Raw genomic sequence first — 14,300 nt, forward strand, 5'->3', positions numbered from 1 at the left:
TTGCGACGCTTCACATCGAGGACTTCGATCAGTACTGATGCAGGATGGAAGAGTAGTTTCATATGCCTCACGTCAGCTTAAACCCCATGAGTTGAATTATGCTACACACGATTTGGAGTTAGCAGATGTAGTGCATGCGTTGAAGACATGGTGACATTTTCTCATCGGAAACCACTGTGAGGTGTACATGGATCACAAGAGTTTGAAGTATATCTTCACGGAGAAGGAGTTGAATCTCAGGCAAAGGAGATGGTTGGAGCTCATTAAGGATTACGATATGAAGTTGCATTATCATCCCGGAAAAGCTAATGTAGTAGCCGATGCGTTGAGTCGCAAGAGTCATGTCAATACGCTCATGACCGGAGATTTACCCAAGGAGTTAGCAGAGGATCTTCATGAGCTATGTTTGGAAATAGTTCCGAGAGGCTTTGTAGTAGCATTGAAAATTCAGTCGACTCTGATGAATAAAATCAGGGAAGCTCAGAAGACGGACAAGGAGATTGCCGAGATAAAGGAGAAGATGAGCAAAGGAAAGCCAAAGGATTTTGTGAGGATGAGCACGATACTTTATGGTCTGAAGACCGCGTATATGTGCCTAATGACCCGGAGATCAGGAAGTTGATTCTGCAGGAGGCCCATGATTCACCGTATTCGATTCACCCAGGAAATACCAAGATGTATCTGGATTTGAAGGACAGTTTCTGGTGGACCGGAATGAAGAAGGATATTGCGGAATATGTAGCAGTTTGTGATGTATGTCAGAGAGTGAAGGCAGAGCATCAGAAGCCAGCAGGATTGCTACAGCCATTGCCAATACCCGAATGGAAGTGGGATAAGCTAGGCATGGACTTTATCACGTGATTGCCCAGGACTCGTTCAGGCTGTGACTCGATTTGGGTTGTAGTCGATCAATTGACGAAGGTAGCTCATTTCATCCTAGTGAAGACCACTTACACCAGTGTGAAGTTGGCAAAGACATATATGACCAGGATCATATGTCTGCATGGAGTTCCGAGGACCATTGTATTAGTTAGAGGAACCCAGTTTACCTCAAAGTTCTGGAATCAGTTGCATGAAACTTTGGGTACCAGGCTAGAGTTCAGTACAGCCTTTCATCCGCAGATAGATGGACAGACCGAGAGAGTCAATCAGATTCTGGAGGACATGTTGAGAGCTTGTGCGCTAGATTATGGATCTAGTTGGGACGACAATTTGCCGTATGCAGAGTTCTCTTACAACAACAGCTATCAAGCCGGTCTAAAGATGGCCCTTTCGAAGCCTTGTATGGAAGGAGGTGCAGGACAGCGTTGTTGTGGGATGAAGTTGGAGACCGTCAGTTGTTTGGACCAGATTTGATTAAGGAGTCTGAAGAGAAGGTTAAGCTTATTCACGATAGACTCAGGTAGCCCAGTCCAGGCAGAAGAGTTATGCGGATTCTAAACACAAGGAGACCATTTATGAAGTCGGAGACAGAGTATATCTTCGTGTGTCCCCACTTCGAGGAGTTAAATGTTTTGGAGTTAAGGGAAAGTTAGCACCACGTTTTGTGGGACCATACAAAGTTTTGGAGCGTATGGGAGAAGTTGCTTACAACTGGAGTTGCCTGAAGGATTGTCAGGAGTTCACGATGTGTTCCACGTTTCCCAGTTAAAGAAGTGCCATGCAGAGATGGCTGATATTCCTCTGAGAGACACAGTGCCACTAGAGGCGATTCAGCTGGATAACGATTTGACTTATGAGGAGAAACCAGTGAAGATTCTTGAGTTTGCCAACCGTGTCACACACAACAAGGTTATCAAGTTCTTTAAAGTTCAGTGGAGCCACCATACCGAGGAGGAAGCAACCTGGGAAAGAGAGGAAGACCTACAGAAGGACCATCCACACCTATTTTCTAGCCAACCCGAATCTCGAGGGAGAGATTCATCTTAAGGGGGGGGTAGGTTTGTAACATCCCAAATTTTCAATTTGGCATGTTATATATTAGATCATCTTTGCATATCATATTTTTATGCATTTTTCGTAGATCTTAGAAATTCTACGCAACTCAAGGACCTGCAGAGAGAGTTGGGGACTTCGTTATTTTCATATTTGAGTTTTCTCAAATTTTGAAAAGATGATCGTTTGGTTTAATTATTTTTCTTTCCGTATATTTCATATATAAAATAAAAAGAAAGGGGATAAAATGACTTTCCCAAAATAGATGAAATACTAGAGGAAAAATATTAAAATCAAATAAGTATTTTATTCAGAGTTTTATTGCAATTTTGTTTGAATTTATAAAAATTGTATTTTTAGTCCAAGAAAATGTTCATCTTGTTCTAAATATTTTATTTAGATGGCGAAGTTTTGTTTTAACAATTTTAGATTTTTATTTTATTTTCTAGGATTTGTTTAGTTTTGGCAGAATTTATTTATTAAAAATATTTCGCTTCGGACCGACCGGGCCGAAATCCCAGCCGGCCCAGCCGCCTCACCGCCTCCCCACCGTGCCCTCGCCTGACTCCCGAGGGAGTCCGAGCTCGCGCCGCCGCCGCTCGACCCCCTCTCCAAGTCGGAGCCGCCGCAGCCTCTCTCCGCCCCTTTAAATACCGCCAGCCCCGCCTCCCGCCACCAAGCCGCCGCTGCCGCACTTACCGCCGCCGCCGCCGCTGCAAGCACTGCCGCTGCCGCGCGCGCCATCCCGCAGCCGCACCCGAGCCCTGCCGCCTCGCTCGTCACCGTGGAATCGCGCCGCCGCCGCCGTTCGGTTTCCGTCCGCCGCCGCCGGTTTTTCTCGGTTCCTTCCGTTTTTTAGAACCATAGGTCTAGTTTTTTTAGATAGTTCGGTTTTTTCGGTTTAGTTATTTAACGAGCGTGTGCTCGTTCGTTCGTTTTAATGAATGGTGTTCACCTGTTAGCCGTAGATAGTGAACGTTCATTCGTTAGCCTGTTCGTCAGTTTTCTTTTCCAGGGTTTTTCCGCGATTATTTTCGATCGCGATTTCAGCCTGGATCTTAGTTTTAGTTTATCTTTTCGCTCGTTTATCGGAATCAGGCGATTCAAGCGCCTAGATCTTCGTCTCAAAGCCCTCTTTCTTTTTAATCAACTTGAAAATGATTTTGGTACTGTAAAATTTGACCTAAGTCCAGATTAGTAATTGGATCTTGTTTCTTTTGCAGTTTGAGTTTTGTTGCTTCGTTCGATTTGATTCTTTTTGCAAAGCGGAGTTCTTAAGTTGAACTTTCTGGTTAGATCTCTTATTTGAGTTTTACCCATGCTTCTAGTTGAGTGCTTATTGTATGGTTGTTTGTTTGCGATAGAGTACCCGAGTGCGAAGCGTGCTACTACGAGTCTCTTGGTTTTGCGGATCATCAGCAAGGCAAGTAACACTTTGTTCATACCTCTTACTACCCAGTTTTTATGCATTAGATTCAACCCTCAGACACTGCATGGTTAGGATCTAAATAACTTTTGGGTATTGGGAAGTAGTTGATGAGGTAGAACCTATTGCCCTGTTTTATTATCAAACCTTTGGGAGTTACATCTACGATATGCTTATATTGCTATGCTATGCTAGTAGACGTGGATTGTGTGAGTGTATCCATGACAGATGTGAGTATTGTTAATTAATGGTTGACTTAAGGTGGCAACTTGAATACACATCTGGGTGGATTGCTTGTGGGCACCTGGAGAATCCAGTGTTGTCCTAGGATATCCCGGGGTTCCGTGTGATCATCCTAAGGTCCGCCACCCAGGCTCAAAGGGATCATAAGATTATCCATGCTAGAAACTTCCGTGTGCAGCCACAAGCTATTATGGGATCTAGCATAGTTGAGTATGTTGTGTGACCTCTTTCAGTGGTAGACTAGCAGATGTAGGGGATGTAGGTTGGTACTGTCTACCCAGAGTAAAGAGTTAATGCTTCTGAAAGACTGTGTCTCGGTCCTCCGTTTCTCAAACACCATGTAGTGCGAGAATCCCAACGGAGGAGATCAAGTCTTGTGGGGAAAAGTGCACAAACCTCTGTAGAGTGTACAAACTAATCATGGTTACTCGTGTCCCCGGTTATGGACATCTTGAGTATCTGGTTCTTGGATTATCATGTTGATCTCATCACTCTAAAGTAATAATTTGATTGGGTTTAATGATGATGCTTAATTGGGATTGAGTTGGAGGAACCTTCTTAATGTTTAACAACCACCATGATAGTTAAATAAAATTTATTCCTTTGTTGTAGGGAAAAATTGGCTTTATGCAAAACTGTAACCATAGAGCTTTCCACCAGCCATATTGCATATAGTGATAGCAATTATCTATTCATTACTCTATGTGTTACATTGCCAGCATTTTCCATGTGCTGACCCGTTTCGGGCTACAACATTTCATGTTGCAGACTTTTCAGACGATGAGTAAGGTGCCATAGGTCATGGTCTTTCACTCAGCTATGCCGTTGGAGTTGATGGACTCACTTTATCTTCCAAGCCTTCTGCTGTTATCATTTTCAGATGGCCTTAATCCATATTATTGTAATAAGTTCTCTTTTGAGACATTCGATGTAATAAGTGTGTGATTGCAACTTTGTTATAAATCCTCGAGTACTGGGCATGTCAGCATTACCGATCCAGGGATGACACTGATGCACAGAGATCAGACTATTTGAGGTCTGGTCGCTACAGGCTGGAGAGCTGTCTCGGTCATGTCTGCATGGTTCCTGAACCCATAAGGTCTACGCACTTAAGGTTCGGTGACGCTAGAGTTGTAATGGGAAATTGTATGTGGTTACCGAATGTTGTTGGAGTCCCGGATGAGATCCCAAACATCACGAGGAGTTCTGGAATGGTACGGAGGTGAAAATTTATATATGGGAAGTCCAGTTTCAGTCGCCGGAATTGTCTCGGGGGTTATCCATATTGTACCGGGACCACCGAAAGGTGTCCGGGGATCCACTGGGTGGGCCCACCTACCCCGGGGGCAAGTGGGCTGAACATGGGCGGGAACCAGCCCCCTAATGGGCTAGTGCACCCCCAAGGGCCCAAGGCACCTAGGGTTGGAAACCCTAGGGTTGGGGGCGCTTCCCACCAAACTTGGGGGGCAAGCTCCCCCCTTGGCCGCCGCCCCCTCCTAGATGCATCTAGGGGGACGGCCCCCTCTCCCCTTCACCCTATAAATAGAGGGGGTGGGAGGGCAGCCGGAACCCTTCCCCTGGCGCAACCCTCTCCCCCCACACACCTCCTCCTCCATAGTGCTTGGCAAAACACTGCCGGAGAACCACGAGATCCACCACCACCACGCCGTCGTGTTGCCGAAGTTCTCCCTCAACTTCTTCTCTCCCCTTGCTAGATCAAGAAGGAGTAGACGTCCCCGGGCTGTATGTGTGTTGAATGCAGAGGCGCTGTCCATTTGGCGCTTGGATCGGATCTTCCGTGATTTGAATCGCCGCGAGTACGACTCCATCATCCGCGTTCTTGTAACGCTTCCGCTTAGCGATCTTCAAGGGTATGAAGATGCACTCCCTCTCTCTCTCTCTATCTCTCATTGCTAGTATCTCCTAGATTGATCTTGGTGACACGTAGGAAAATTTTGAATTATTACTACATTACCCAACATTAAGTTCATGGAAAACAGAGTAATGCAATAAGAACGATGACATGATGTATACAAGATCTATTCATGTAGGAATAGACCCCATCTTGTTATCCTTAATGGAAACGGTCAATACGTGTCTTGCTGCCCCTTCTGTCACTGGGAAAGAACACCGCACGACCGAACCCATCACAAAGCACCTCTTCCCATGGCAAGAAGAATTGATCTAGTTGGCCTAACTAAACCAAAGATTTGAAGAAGAAATATGAGGTTATAAGTAATCATGCATATAAGAGATTAAAACTCAAATAACATTCATGGATAAAATAGATGTGATCATGAACTCAAAGTTCATCGGATCCCATCAAACACACCGCAAAAAGGGTTACATCAAATAGATCTCCAAGAGACCATTGCATTAAGAATCAAGAGAGAGAGAGAGAGAGGAAGCCATCTAGCTACTAACTACGGACCCGTAGGTCTATAATGAACTACTCATGCATCATCGGAGAGGCACCAATGAGGATGATGAACCCCTCCATGATGGTGTCTGGATTGGATCTGGTGGTTTTGGAACTTGTGGCAGCTCGAATTGTGTTTCATCGACTCCCCTAGGGATTTGGATTTTTTGGGTATTTATAGAGCAAAGTGGCAGTGTGGGAGGCGGCCGAGGTGGGCACAACCCACCAGGGCTCGCCTGGGCCCCCAGGCACGCCCAGGTGGGTTGTGCTCCTCTTGGTGCCCCCCTATGGTACTTCCTTGGCCCAATAGGTGTCTTCTGGTCCAAAAAATATCTCCAAAAAGTTTTGCTGCATTTGGACTCCGTTTGGGCTGATATTCTGCGAAGTAAAAAACAAGCAAAAAACAGAACTGGCACTAGGCACTATGTCAATAGGTTAGGCCCAAAAAAATGATATAAAGTTGCTATAAAATGATTGTAAAACATCCAAGAATGATAATATAATAGCATGGAACAATAAAAAATTATAGATACATTGAAGCGTATTAGCATCCCCAAGCTTAATTCCTGCTCGTCCTCGAGTAGGTAAATGATAAAAACACAATTTTTGATGTGGAATGCTGCCTATCATGTTCATCACATATTCTTTTCTTTTGTAGCATGGACATATGGACTTTCATATGTTCAAAGCAATAGTCTAGTTCTGACATGAAGATTTCAATACTCAAGCATATCAACAAGCAACCATGTCTTTCAAAATATCAACACTAAAGCAAGTTATCCCTAGCCCATCATGCTCAGTCCTTGATCCATTCATGAAACACACTCGCATATTAGCTACACCCAATGCTCAAATACGATCATGGTGCCCCTTAGTTGGTGCTTTATAAGAGATGATGGAGACTCAAATGAAAATAATATTGCATAAAGTAAATAGAAAGGCCCTTCGCAGAGGGAAGTAGGGATTTGTAGAGGTGCTAGAGCTCAAAGCTTAAATTGAGAGATAATTTTTTTTGGGTGGCAAGCTTTTCCCGTCAACAAAAACGATCGAGTAGTTCCCAATACTTTCCATGCTAGATATATCATAGGCAGTTCCCAAACAAAAAATAAAGTTTATTCCTTTGTCCACCATACTTTCACATTCCACGGCTAGCCCGTATCCACGGGTGCTGTCCATACCAACACTTTTTAAGGAATTTATTATTTGACAACATAAAGTAAATTCATTTTTCATTTCGGGACTTAGCATCCCTAATACCTTTGTCGTACTCTCGCGCAATGACAAGTGAATAAACATTCATCTTGAGAATAACACATCTAACATGGAGAAATATCAACCACCCCCTATCGTTTCATGAGCGGTCATTACAAAAAAAAGACACATCCATGACATTTTGGGCCGAACGAATTTTTTCTGTCATACTTATGACACTTCTATGACGATAATTGTTACAAAACCCGGTATCATCATAGATGTGGTGGGCTCCTACTTCTATGACAAAAAATCATGACAGAAAATGGGCTTTTCATCCTGGGCGGGCTGGAGAAGCAGCTTCATGACATTCTTTGGGACGTGCATGATGGAAAAAACCGTGTTAGAAGCGAGGGCGGGGAAAATATCAGGGAGTTCCCGGTTATGGTGGGTGGTCGGGGGCCGAGCGATGCACATTTCTCTCATACCATACGTGCTTGGGTGCGAGGCGTTGGGCTCTAACTGAACCCGAACGAGGCGTTGGGCTCTAACTGAACCCAAACGATTGCACTGCAGTCTACGCGTTACTGAACCCGAGCGATCGAGCTATTCCTTCTACTGCTGCTAACTGAAGCCGATCGATGCTGCCTCTGGATGAACAGTGAGCATTGTTGGGGGGGGGGGTTGGATGAACAGTTCCAGTTGGGGGTTGGATGAACAGGACCCCGTGGTGTTGCCACTGGATGAACAGGACCCCGTGGAGAGGGCTGGTTGAACAGTAGCCGGTGGAGGAGCGTGTGGTGGAGGCTGGATGAACAGGAGCCTGTGGATGAATAGTCATAGGTGGAGGCTGGAGGAGATCGACGGTGGATGAACAATAGCTCGTGGAGGCTGGAGGAGGTCGACGGTGGAGATGAAAAGTATCCCGTGGAGTCCCATTTTGCAGTATGCCACACCCCTCCCGATGAACAAGACCCCCATTTCGACCGTAGCGCTCCAACACAAGTCCGTTTCCTCTGTTTGCGGTACACCACACCTCTCCCGATCAGCAGGACCCCGTTACGACCGTAGGAGGTCCAACAGAAGTCCGTTTCCTCCGTTTTGCGGTACGCCAGACCCCTCCCGATGAACATGATCCTGTTTCGATCGTGGCCGGTCGAACACAAAGCCATTTCCTCCGATCTGCTGTACGCCAGGCCTCATTTCCATCGGCTGTTCTGTCCAAGCCAGTTGGCTCCCATGCGTTCTGTTGCCTCCCGATGAACACGACGTATTCCATTGCCTCCCCATGAACACGACAATGATGCAGTTTGTCCGTTATGACCCAACCATGTACATGAGGTCTGACCGTACGTATGCGCGAGTAGGCGTTCGAGACCCCGCCCGTATGTACGTACGTGGCCGTATTTACTTTCTTGCACCCTGGCCGCTGTACGTACGTACATGCTACATGTGCGCCTCTACTACGACACGTGCACGCCTCTACATCGACCAATATGTACATACACGTTCGCGACCAGAATGACAACGATACGCTTCGACCAGGTGGGCCCCGACTATCAGGCACTTCCTTGCGTGCGAAGATGTAGCTGGTGGGTCCCAGCAGTCAGGGGCGAATCATTTTTTTGCCCATAATATGGACGCACTTCCTTGTGTGCGAAGATGTAGCTGGTGGGTCCCAACAGTCAGGGGGAAACATTTTTTCACGAAATACGGTCGCCGTCTGGTGGGTCCCTGCTATCAGGTGGAGGAATCATTATTTTGCACGTAATAAGGAGGCACTTCCTTGCTGCTACCGTGGACCCAGCTGTCAGCCTCCCCACGTACAGTACTCTTCCCATGGAAGTCGTTCCTTGACCACGTTGACCACACCGCACCGAGAGCACCAGGGCGGTGGACGGCGGTGATGTCTAGGAAGGGGACGGAGTGGAGCCGGGGAAGACATGGCAGTGGAAACCCACACGGAGAGGAGTACGAGGGTTCACTGGTTTGGCTGCGGTGTGAGGCTATCGTCACCGCAGAATAACAAGGGGTGTGGGTGAGTGTCGGGTGGTAGGTGCGACATATGCCAACGGATGGCTTTTCATTGTGGGAGCCAGTAAGACATCGCCGGTGCCTGGAAACGGGATAAGGCGAAGACATGCACGCCGGCGGATCTTACCCAGGTTGGGGGCTCTTAGTGGAGATAATACCCCTACTCCTGCTTTGCGGGGTCTCCGCATGATCACTAGATCGATAAGAAGCTACAAGAGGCTCCTTGAGCTGTTCAGTGGGAGGAGGAAGAAGGGCAAGGCTAGCTCTCTCCTCTCCCTATGGTGGTGTCTAAAACTCTATGAGATCAACCCTTTGCATGGGTGTCCCAGGGGGTTTATATAGGCCTACAATGACAGCAGGTGTGGGTGATTAGAGGGATGGCTAGGCTAGCGATGGGAGTACGGTGGGGCGGTTAGGCCTGTGTAGCATAGCCGACCGCAGGAGGATGGAGCAGGCAGTCCCGCCGGCGCTTGTTTGAGCGGCTAGAGCAGGAAGAATAGAGATTGAAGAAGCACGACGGTCGTTGGATGGACATCCAACAGTCACTGATCTCGTGTGTTGACTAAGTTGACACGGCGTTGCGTGTGCGTCAACCTTTTTTAGGAAAGCATACACGTCAACCTGTAGTAGGCGCACAAGTCAGCCTCAAATCTGTGGAATACATCATACAACCCATCTGCCATTATTTATAATAATTTATAGCCCATTTGCTAATTCTTAAGAATTTTTTTGGAGTCCATCTTCTTTTTGTTAGCATTACACCCCATATTGTGGCTGCGGTTAAAAATTATACGAAATTTTGCATATTTGGGTGCGGTTAACTATTTTAATCCCGAAATATCGATTCACATTCAAACTATTTAAAAATAATAATTTATATAAATATAAAATCCAAATAATTGTCCATGGATAAAAATCAATGTAATTTAAAATCTTGTAATAAAAAATTGAAACTAGTTCCTGGTTTGATGAGTTTTAAAAATGTACAGCCCATTTCTGGGCAAACCGAATGAAACTCTCCTCGTCTTGAAAGATTTGTAGCCCAGGAGGGCTGATAAAGCAAGTAGGCCTCATTTGGGTATTTCTTAAAAAAATAGAACTGGGCTAGCCATTTTCAGCAAGAAAAAAACACAACTGGGCTCATGATGTGGTAAACATAAATAAAACCCTGGCTAGATGGGCCACAACCCCAGCACAGGCCCGTTGTTACCCTGATCCGTCGCTAAAACTAGTATAAATAACAACTGCTTGTTCCTCAAAAAAACTGCGCGACCTATTGGGTCCCTGGTGTCAGCCGCTCGTAGTGTAATTGTCTCGTTTATTGACTACGTTGACAATGATGTGAACCCCAAATGTCCAACCATTAGGAGGAACCATTTTTTTGGGCTTGTAATAACGAGGCACTTGCTTGCGTACTGCCATGATGCTGGTGGGTCCCTACTGTCATCCTCTCTACATACAGTCATCTCCTTGTTCCTCTTGGTTGTTGACGACGTTGACAACGCAAGAGGGCGGCACACAGCGCACGGCGAGTGAACCAAGGCAGAGGACGAAGGCGAGGCCTCGAATGGAACGAACAGGAGCCGTGGAAGATGCGCTGGTCCAGTCGCAGGCAGAGGGGAGTATGAGGGTTGACTGGTTCAGGTGCGGGTGCGTCTTGGGGCTGACGTCACTAAAGAATAATATGACATGTGGGGGAGTAGAGGGAGGGACTGGCCAAAGTTGGAGGGTACGGTAGGGCGGCGGAGGCGTAGCCAGCCATGGAAGGCGGGAGCAGGAAGAGTCGACGGGGTGGTTTTGTTTGGGCGGCTGGAGGAAGAAGACAAGAGATAGAAGATACATGACAAATGTTGGATGTCAATCTAACGGCTGGTAGGCAGAATCGTTTGTTGACTGGCTAGTAAGTCGACACCACCTTGGATAGGCTATTTCCTCGTGGGTCCCAAATGTCAGAACCCAAATCTGTCACGGTCATGCATACTTTCCTATGAAAATTATAGCCCATTTGATGTGCTACTTCAAAATAAGTTTGTGGGTGCTGGTGGGGGCTAATCACTTCGCTTCTGTAATGCATTGAGAGCTCAAGCAGCCGGCGAGAGTGATGTTATTTCCCTTGGTTGGGATTTGTTATAATATTTCACTCTAAATTAAACGAATGGCAAGCCATTTGCCTTGTTTCAAATAAAATATGACAATCACAACCGAGTTGAAAAGGGCAAGAACATCTAACTCCAGCTTACAAACTTTACAAAAGCACGAGGGTTAATTGTTCATCAGGTTTAGACAAAAACCAGGTTGAAAAGGGCAACAACATCTAACTCCAGCATTGTTTTCGGCAGTCACAGTCAAATGGATCGGTCAGGTCCATAGAATGAACATCTTGGGTTGTAAAATTTACTGGATTATGACCACAATATGTTGTAAATAGAAGCCCGACACGTTCAGAAGCTCTTTTGCCCACCTGAAACTCCTTTTTTGCTCTACGACATACCCATCCGTCAAAACCATGTTGCTGATAAACTTAAGCCTGATGGACAATAGTAACCTCACATTCAGCAGGAAGAATGTGACAATCTAGTGTTTGCACGGTTGGCTACATATCGTCCTAGCGTTATTGTCTTCAATCGAATCTCATGAGAAGTGAGAAAATCCCGGTGCTTACGAATCCACCGATTGGTTATAACTTTCTTACCCCGTCCTGTTGCCTAAATAGACATGAAGATTGAAAACAGTTAAGGTCTAAAAAAAGAGTGTCGAAAGAGCAACAACTGAACGGTTAATTCTAGTACACTATATGCGGGCTTCCAATGTGCGTGGAATTATCACCTTTATATACAATTTCTCCAGACATGAAAAGCATTGCAGCAAGCCAATAATCTTGTTCAGATCAAAACTATTCATTTGGATATATAAGATCTTGACAGAATCCAACACCATTGATAGGCCATCCATGGAGAAACTCTTCATTGAGCATAGAACATAATATTAGTACAAAATATGTACTCCAAGATGATATATAACTTATGCACAGAATTTAAAATGCAGCTTATGGTTACAAGTGTAGATGATAATATAAAGTACCTGAAGAACTGTGGAGCCAAACACCATATTGAAATGAGCACAGAGATCATGTATTACACCCAAGGTCTCCAGTTTAGGTGCAGAGAGGACGGTTATTTGCAACGGTGAATAACTAGAATCAAGGATCAACCTTTGAAGTGAAGGGGCATCTTGGATGATGAGCTGCCTTCTGTCAAAAGAAATTCCAATTCTTACAAGGTTAGGTGACTTTATTTGGATACAACTGATTCTAACTGTGAAAACAAGCACCAAGTACTCCAGGGCAGGGCAACTGGAGTGGATGATGCTGTGAAATGAGGCCTCCGATATACGAACCCGCACAAGTGAAAGTTTCTTGAGAAATGGGAGTCAAAGGTTTAGTACCAGATTGTCTAGTAGGTAGCACAATGCAAAGGTGGCGGTATGGAGAGAGGAGGAAAACCGCGAGATGGACATCGGTGCTGAGGGCACAAGTACATGGCGTTCGGTATATAGTAGGTGATTTCCAGGGGAATAGTAGAACTCAAGCACCTGTAGTTCTATGAATTCAGGGGATTTCAGCCAGGCGTCCACCGTGCAGGGCATGGTATGCTTGCTCAGGTTGCATGACGGGATGCAGAGGCTTTGAATGGAGCCTTGGTGGGAGGAGATGATGGCTCTGGGGATTTCAGAATCATTGAAGAGAGATAGCTGACGACAGTCGAGATTAAGGGGCACAACGCGCCATAGAGGGCACAACCGAATTGAGAGGACTTGGGTGCGACAGCAATCCTTGGTGGGGAGAAGTGAGTTGATCTCCCCAAGGATAGCGTCCGGGAGATCGCTGATGCGGTCCACCCGAGATTCTACGGGTTCCTGGGATTCGGTGGGGGCGGCGGCGCCGCTTCTCCCCGCGCTGCCGGGTGCGGGATCTACAACAAACGTCACCACTGGCGGGAGCCTCATCTTCTTGGCGCTGGGGTCAGCCGACTCCATTTCCCTCGAGGGTGTCACGTCGTGCTCACAGATTTGAGTAGAGTAACGAATCACGAGCCTAGTTGTAGAGTGAGTTAAGAAGAAGGGGAGGTGGGGTTTTTCTGTAGTAGTGAGGAAGAAGGGGAGCTGGGGTTTTCTGTAGGAGTGAGGTGAGGAATTTGGGGGTACGAGTGGAGCGAGCTGACTTGAGGTGGGTGGGAGTGAGGAGGAAGAAGAGCACCCAGGTTTTTTTGGGGGGCAGTGTGCTAGGTGTGGCTAGCGCCTCTCATTAAGTAAATATATGGGCTTTTGAATTGATTTTACTATTTACTAAGGTGGATGGGCTATTTTTTCTTGGGCCCAGAGAAACAGTTACTACTAGTACAGTGGAGACACTCTACAACTACCCAGAAAAACAATTACTACTAGTATAGTGGACACACTACCCCTTCTGGCTCCTCCTAGGTCATCGAAACATCTCCCTCTACTGAATGCCATTATACTTTTGTTCACCGACATGCGGGCCATGCAGCGCCCGGGCCCCAATGCCATCCACCAAATTAGAAGGCAATATGCAAGTGGAGAGTCACCCCGGTCGTAGCACAGCAGTAATGAGCCGTCGTATCACAAAACCCCACCTCCCCACGGTCTAAGTTTGACGGACGAAGCAACCATCATTTCACTCTTCACTGAATCCCCTTCTCCCTCACCGTCTTCAAGAAAGGCAACACTCGCATCTGCCACTATTCTTCTCTCCCAGCAAAGGGAAGATAAGCATATCCGTGATGTTGGTATATTTTTGTTCAGAGAAAAAAAGAACTTTTGCAAAGCCGTAACCGATCCTCACTCTATTTTTTGTTTCATTGTCATTGCGATTGTGTTTTCCTTTCAGTCGTCTCCTAGTATTCGTCAGTTTCATGATGACCTAAGGAGAACCAGGCAAAGATCTGGCGATATTGGAGCATACGCGGGAGGCTGATCCCCACGAGACAGAGAGCTCCAAGAAGATGGAGGCAGCCACCGAGCCGACTCCAGATA

This window comes from Triticum dicoccoides, chromosome 4B (genome assembly GCF_002162155.2).
Source record: "Triticum dicoccoides isolate Atlit2015 ecotype Zavitan chromosome 4B, WEW_v2.0, whole genome shotgun sequence".
NCBI classification, from domain to species: Eukaryota; Viridiplantae; Streptophyta; class Magnoliopsida; order Poales; family Poaceae; genus Triticum; species Triticum dicoccoides.